Source organism: Octopus bimaculoides, chromosome 25 (assembly GCF_001194135.2).
Source record: "Octopus bimaculoides isolate UCB-OBI-ISO-001 chromosome 25, ASM119413v2, whole genome shotgun sequence".
Taxonomy (NCBI): domain Eukaryota; kingdom Metazoa; phylum Mollusca; class Cephalopoda; order Octopoda; family Octopodidae; genus Octopus; species Octopus bimaculoides.
Window position 1 is genome coordinate 1,306,897 of NC_069005.1, and position 8,306 is coordinate 1,315,202.

General features: G+C 37.2%; 1 protein-coding gene across 1 annotated transcript in view; it reads left to right on the top strand.

The window, feature by feature from the left end:
- The first annotated feature begins 1,114 nt into the window (after positions 1–1,114).
- The window catches only part of LOC106876047 (recombining binding protein suppressor of hairless), a 137,888-nt gene continuing 130,696 nt past the window's right edge, over positions 1,115–8,306 (top strand). The window contains exon 1 of the mRNA XM_014924434.2: positions 1,115–1,363. The gene's annotated coding sequence lies outside the window, so the exon portion shown is untranslated. The remainder of the gene's footprint in view (positions 1,364–8,306) is intronic.

Sequence of the window (8,306 nt, forward strand, 5' to 3'; positions counted from 1 at the left end):
ATATATACATATATATATATATATATATGTCTGTGTGAGTGGAGGCGCGTGGCTGAGTGGTTAGGGCATTCGGCTCATGATCGTAAGGTCCTGAGTTCAATTCTCGGCGACGCGTTGTGTCCTTGAGCAAGACACTTTATTTCACGTTGCTCCAGTTCACTCAGCTAGTAAAAATGAGTAGTACCTGTATTTCAAAGGGTCAGCCTTGTCACACTCTGTGTCACGCTGAACCTCCCTGAGAACCAGGTTAAGGGTACATGTATCTGTGGAGTGCTCAGCCACTTGCACGTTAATTTCACGAGCAAGCTGTTCCGTCGATCGTATCGGGTCCCTCGTCGTTGTAACCGACGGAGTGCTCCTATATCTATGTGTGAATGCGCCTGTGTTTGTCCCCTCCTACCACTTGACTACCGGTGCTGGTTTGTTTATGTCTCCGTAACTTAATGGTTTGGCATTAGAGACCGGTAGAATAAATACCAGACTTATTTTTTTAAGTGCTGGGGTCGATTCGCTTAACTAAACCTTGCAGTGTGGTTACAGTTCAATGATTAGAATATGTAAAATGTAAATAACTGTAGTTTAGCCTCAGGTGAACTATTTTGAGCAGACTTAAGAAAGCCTTCCAGCCACGAACATTCCATCTTATTTTTAGACAGTTATCCAAGCTTATTATGAAAATTGTGTCCTTCCTTTTTTGAAAGATAGGTGTAATTTCATGGTAATTTGGCTGCTCTTTCTAGCAGGTCGCACAACTACGTAGTGAGGCACCAGTCAGTAAAAGTTTGTTTTGACTGAGTGTTGGGCGAGAGAATAAAAGTAGAAAGGTTTTCAATATTCCCCTAAAACTATTAATCTGGGAATAGGAGTCTCTTTTAATCAACTATTCGGTGGCCGCTAAAAATGAATAAAAATGTAATAAAAAACTCATTAAAAGGGGGAAAAAGAAAAAATTTAATTAAAATATCGTTGAATTTTGTATCAGTATGTGAGAAGGAAAACGAAAAATACAATATAGAATACCTGAAAACGTGTGCATTTCGTTATTCTGGGTGTTCAGTTTAATATAGAGAATAAACGAATATCTGAACAATAAACGACCACTATTCATAAATTCTTTCTGAGTTATTTTTCTATTTTGCTTTTTTCTGTCTTGTCTCTTCCGAAAGAAAACTTTATAAAGAGAAGTTCTGGCACAACAAGCATCACCAAAAACAAGCAATCTAGCGGCAACAAGCTTCTGGAAAATACCAAAAACAACGATCGGAATTAAGCAACAGGACAAGGACAATAATAGAGACATCGACTTGGGTGGGACGAGAGATCTAATTCCGCCTTAGGCCTCCCACACACGGGTACCTCAAAGGTAAGACCTTCAATAATATTACTTATTATATCATCAATGGTATTATTATTATTATTATCACTGAGGCGGCGAGCTGTCAGAATCTTTAACACGCCGGACAAAATGCTTAGCGGCATTTCATCCGCCTTTTATGTTCTGAGTTCAAATTCCGTCGAGGTCGACTTTGTCTTTCATCGTTTCAGGGGTCGATAAAAATAAGTACCAGTTACATACTGAGGGATCGATGTAATCGACTTACCCCCCTCGCGATCGCCAGAGAAATATTTGTGATTGTAATTAGAGACATCAAAGGAATCGGACGAATATTCTGGAATTTTCAAGCAAAGGATTTAAAATCAAAGTTAAAAGCATTATTAATTTGTTTTAAATAAAAGGTACAAAATAGTTTTGATTAGAGTTTGGTACTTGACTAAATACTTTTTGTTTTATTGACCCAGTAATAATGGAAAGGCACAATTGACCTCGGCAGGATTTGAACTTTGAACGTAAAAACTTAAATAACATTTTCGATTGCATGTTTATTTTTGTATGTGATTGATAATCCAGTTCGCTTCTGGAACCTCAAAATATATCAATGATCTTAATTTGGCATACTTATACAAGTGTGTCCTCTTCGATTTTGTTTCCTCATAACTTTCAGAAATTCTCATGAGAAAACAAGGTTCCGTTTGGGGTCACAATTGTGTAGGGATGTCCTAATTTTTTTTCTCATGTCTGTCTCAAAATAAGAGTAACAAACTAAAGCGAGCCCCGTCCACTTCCTAACACTTACGGGTACCTTCCTAACGCTCTCTCGGGGTACCTTTTGCTGTTATGGTCCTAATTTCCAATTGGCCTTTTAATATATATTATGTTGTCGGTTAATTCCCTAAGGGTTGGGGGTTTCACTAATTTGAACATAAAAAAAATTGACTGATTGTTTTGGATTTATATTTATACATTTATTTAATTGAGAATTTTAAAATTGTTTGTTGAATTTTAAAGTGAACACAGAAAGTAATTTGTTGTAAAGAAGTTGAGTCGAGCCACAGCAAAATGGTAAAGAAGTATTGAATTAATTGGTGTTATGTTAAGATTTTTCCTCTTAAATATCAAATAATGAAGCTAAAATAATCAAATGATAAAAAAAAAAAAAATTCTGATCACCCAAATTAATAAATAAATAGATAAAATAACGAAATTCCAGCCCCTTGGTAACTGAATAATAACGAATTGAGGACAGTAAATGCGACGATAAATGCTGTCCATATTGTCTTTGATTTGGAAATCATTCATTAGCAAGAATTATAATAATAATTTATGAGATAAACCCATGGTCAAATGATTTTAAGAAGATTGAACTAATTTATATTGAACACTCCCTGGCCGACTTTCAGAATATCTCATGTCCCACATAAGTTTGGATTTCCCCGCCCTGGCTGGCATTTTTCAAATTTCTTTTTTTGCATTTCAAATCAATGGGGTTAAGTTTTTTTTTCATAAAAACAAAATTTAATTCCATAATTTTTCAATGTCTGGAACCTAACTAATTAACACAATGTAATTAAGGTGTTTAACGAGAATAATGTCAGAGATTGGCTGAAGGACACACATTTGGTCCCCTCCCCTCAAATAAAGTGTTACCTACACAAGTCCCCGATTTTGTTTCTTTCATAACTTTCAGAAAAATGGGTATTTTTAAAAGAAATTTCCCACAAATACCTTTCAGATATAACGACTCTGGCGGAATTAAAGATAAAAGGGAAATAAAATTAAAAGCTGGTCGCATACACATCACATATATCTACAAATTAAATTTTGAAAAAAAATTGTGATGTGTTTAATATGTATGTGTGTGCAATCACCAATATTTTATTATTATCATTTTCATATTAAATTCCGATATAATTCGAATCTATACCGTCTGAAAGGTATTTGTAGAAAATTTCATTTAAAAATGATTCATTTTTCTAAAAGTTATGAGGAAACAAAATCGGGCGTGGGACACACTTGTGTTGGTTGGTAATGTATGCCCTACTTCACTTTAATTGATTCCGGAAGGACGAAAGACACAAGTTGACCTCGCAAAGAATGCATAACTACAGTTTGATGCCCCAATTTCAAATTTTGTTTCTTCATAACTTTCTGAAAAAGTATATTTTTTAATGAAATTTTGATGCGATAAATTTTCAAGGGTGTAGATTAAATATTATGTTGATAATATTTAACATTTTTTAAAAGGGTTTTGGATCCTTTTCACTCATAACTCTCTTTAAAATGCATTTTCTTTTTGTAAAAATACATTTTCGTGAGTGTAATGTTGATGTTTTATACATATCAATCTGGAAAAATAGTGGAAATTATTGAAGCTACAAAAGTTGAATGGCAGGCGGGACAAATGAGGCGGCGAGAACGATGCGAAACTCGTTAAAAAAAAATCCTTTTCTTCTTAGTTTTTCTAAATTTTATCAACATAAATGTAAGGTACACTGTCGAAAAGTTATCTCTGCAAAGTTTCATTGAAAAATTACAAAATTTTTCAGAAAATTACGAGGAAACGTAGTCGTTGAACACCCGTCTGCAAGATTAACCAACAACAATGTCTAAGTTTGGCAGACGACCACAGATTTGGTTCGACCCCAATCCGACTTTGTTTTATCGATTCTAAAAGGAAATTAAGTTGACCTTGCAAGGGATAGTCCAACGTTTTGCTACTTCCGCCGTTAATAATAATAATAATAATAATAATAATAATAATAATAATAATAATATTGGTTTCAAATTCTGGCACAAGGCCAGCAATTTCGGGGTGAAGGTGGTGGTGGGGTTGAGGTCGATTTACATCGATCCGAGTGTTCAATTGGTATTTATTTTATCGACTCTGAAAGGACGAAAGGCAAAGTCAACCTCGGCAGAATTCGAACTGTGGTTTCTTTTATTTGCCTCGGGCATAGATGAGGGGACATCACAAGGATAGTCTACAATTTATGGGGGGGGGGGGGGTACATTAAAAATGAAGGGAAGAAAGGGGGGAAAGCGGTGAAATGAGATGGAATTATATGTTGTATATACAAAGTTTGTGAACAGATGAATGATTTTGGGAATAACTCCAATTAGGACCAACGAGGGAATCCCAATAATAAAGGTTTCTAATTTAGACAGAAGGCTAACAATTTTGAAGAGGGCGGGACTAGCTGGTACCATCGACCTAGCACTAGATTGGTACTTTATTTTATCGATCGCAGAGGAGTAAAAGGCAAAGTTGACCTCGGTGAGGTTTGAACTCAGAACGTAAAAAATCGGAAGAAATACTGTGAAGTATTTTCCTGACGCTCGGTATTTCCGCCAATAGTAAATAAAAACGAATAAAGTTGTCGAATGTGTTCGTCAACAATGACCCCTCCCTTGGTACAAAACGGAAGGGACCACATTGAAACGTTCATTTAATTGCCAAAAATAAATCATTTTACAGAAGTGACATATAATTAATTAAACCGAGTTAATTAGCGTTTTATTGTATATTTTATAGACATAAAAACAGCTCGCTTGAAAGTTTTAGTAAAAACATTCGGGGATTCCAGTCATATAGAAAAAAATAATAATTTGTGACTGAACGAGGGAGCCTGTTATTAATAACACTAATTAAATAGACTTAATTACCGTTTTATTGTATATTTTATAAATAATAAACACCGTACTTTAGATGTTTTGTAGACATTTAGGGAATACAGTAGGTCGTTTCTACGTCATTCCTTGTTTTGCAAAGAAGGTCGTTAATGTAGAGACTGGACAAGTTTACCAAAAAAAGATGTTTTGGTTTGAATGTCTAAAAACTATCTTTCACATTTATATAAACAACATAGAGTTGTGAATTGTATGGTGCAGAGGAAACTTTGCAAGATTATAGTTATTTTCTTTCCTCTTATTAAACGAAAATAGGTGAATGATGACTAAAGACTTATTGTCAGTCACGATTAAAGAATATAAAGAAATAAGAATAATAAATGAAGGATGACAACTTCTCATCCCTCACATCACGTCTCCTGTCCTCCATAAAGCTATCTTTAACAGCAGATCAGTTGTGTCAGAGACGTTCCAACTGTGACCATTCCGTGTTTTTTTCAGACATAGTATAAAAATTTTTTTAAATGGGTAGAAAACGAATATGAAAACCAAAATTTGAGAGAACTTCCGGAAAATTCACACGATTGAGGGAAAAAAATCGGATCTTGTGAATTTTCCGAAAGTCCTCTCCCCACCCCGTTCCCCGTTCATTTGCACAAATTTTTGTTTTCATTCGTTTTCTGCACGTTTTTTTACACCTAATAGACAATTTCTTTTTTCGTTTTGGTGACCTGGTGCTAAACGGATCGTGTGAATTTTCCGATAGTCCTCTCCCCACCCCTTCGGAAAACATTTTCCTGCAAATATCTTTATAATCGTAATCTATGCTGCTTGAAAGGTGTTTCTGTAAAATTTCATTGAAAGATTTCCATTTTCCTGAAAGTTATGAGGGGGAAAATCGGATCGCGTAAATTTTCCAAAATCCTCTCCCCACCGCTTCAGAAAACATTTTCCCCCAGAAATTTCTTTATAATCGTTATCTGTGCCATTTGAACGGTATTTCCATAAGATTTTATCGACATAGATACGTTTTCCTGAAAGTTATGAGGGAAAAAATCGGATTTTGTGAATTTTCCGAAAGTCGTCTCTTCCCACCATTCGTTTGCACAAATATTTATTTTCATATTCGTTTTCTACACATTTTTTACACCTATTACACTTCTTTTTTGTTTTCGTGACCAGGACTTTTATTAAACGTGTAGGTCATATATCATCATCATCACCATCATTTAACGCATTTTCCCATGCTAGCATGGGTTGGACTGTTTGGAGCTGGTGAGCCGATCTCCATTGTCTGCTCTGGCATGGTTTCTGCGGCTGGATGCTCTTCCTAACACCAAACACTTTACAGAATGTATACTGGGTGTTTTTTTTTTTTTTACATGACATCAACACCGATGAGGCCATCTATCTTTCTGTATGTTTGTCTTTCTCCCTGTATATATATGTGTATATCATCATCATCATCATCATTTAACATCTGCCTTCCATACTGTTGTGGGTTGGACAGTTTGAGCTGGCTGGGCAGGAGCCTGCACCTGCCTGTAAAAACCAGGCAGGGTTTTTACAGCTGGATACCCTTCTTAACACCAACCATCTGGCAAAGTGGACTAAGTGTTTTTTATGTGGTACAAGCACAAGCAAGATCAGTTTCGGCATGGTTTCTACAGCTGGATGTCCTTCTTGATGCCAACCACTCCGAGAGTGAAGTGGGTGCTTTTTATGTGCTACCGGCACAGGGACCAGTCCGGTGGGCCTGGTGTCGACCATGCTTGAACAGTGCTTTTTATGTACCACCGGCATGGGTGCCAGTTAGGTAGCATTGACATCAGCCACAACAGCGATTACAGCACTTTGTCTGACGGTTGAAGGGAGCTCTTAAATGGGCTGGTTATGCGATGCTGGCATAGGCCATAGCTATGATCTCACTTAGCTTGTTGGGTCGTCTCAAGCACAGCATATCTCCAAAGGTCTCAGTCACTTCTTATTGCCTCAGTGAGGCCCAACATTCAACAGGCTTCTTTCAGTTTCTATCTACCAAATCCACTCACAAGGCTTTGGTCAGCTCGAGACTATGGTAGAAGACACACTTGCCCAAGTTATGGCTGGGCTACGGAATTGCCCAGGGTTCCACTTCCATAAAGCACCAGCTTTGCAGCGTCACTTCAGACCCTATTGGCCAGTGGCCTATAACTTCTCTTCAAAGTGGAGAGAGAAAAGACCTTGTGGCTAGTTGTTGGACACACAGACAAAGGAAAAGGGTTAAGTGCAAAGGATTATCTCCCTTAGACTGCTATCCATAATCGACCTGGTCAGCTTGTGGGTCCCAGGACTTCAGTAGGAATCTGAAGTCTAAGTAGGGTCTGCAGACTTTCATCCTGGTATTTAAGGTGTTCCCCAGGGAGTTCTTTCATATTCTCGCCCATACAGCTTGCTATGTTTGCTCCCGTTGATGTAAGGGCCTGGTATTCAAAGGATCTTTCATAAGATTGTGTGTAGAGTCCTTTCATCCTTCCGGATCTGTGGTTGAAGAGGATCTCCTTGTTTGTGGAACATCCGATGTATCTTCGAATACTGCTGCTGGCAATGCTGCTTCTGTTGATGTTGATGTTGATGCTGCTATTTCTGCTGGTGCTGGTGGTGCCCAAGGTTCCATGCTGTGGAACAGAACTTGAAACCATGTCGATGAGAATTGAACTTCTTATCTACACAACCATTGTCTGCTTTAGCAACATTTTTCCTTCCTGCACACATTGTTAGAAGTGAACGGTTAATTTTCAGTTCTGTGTTTTCAAGGATGTTCTTATTGTTTAGCCCCAAGCAAACCCCTGATCTAGGACAGTCCATCCATGACCAACATTCGTGAGATTCAATTCTACTTAAACCTAAATTTCATGAAAGTTAATTGCACATCCATGTATTAATTTTCCCTTTAACTTTCTCTTCGCTGACTTGCTTCAATAAATCCCAGATAAATTTCTTTCCAGCTCTTTATTATGTTTTTTACATCAGAGATCCGTAATGAACTGAGATAGATGTTACTATAACCAAAGGACAATTTCAAACCTTGGAATATTCTTGGAACCCTTTCTTTTATTCCCATCTTCTCACTGAAATAAACTGCCTTTGTTTCAGCTAATTTTGAAAATAATGAAAACTTGTTTCAGTCATTTGACTGCGACCATGTTGGAGCACTGCCTTTAGTCGAACAAATCAACCCCAGGACTTATTCTTTGTAAGCCTAGTACTTATTCTGTCGGTCTCTTTTGCTGAACCGCTAAGTCATGGGGCCGTAAACACACCAGCATTGGTTGTCAAGTGATGGTGGGGGGTGGAACAA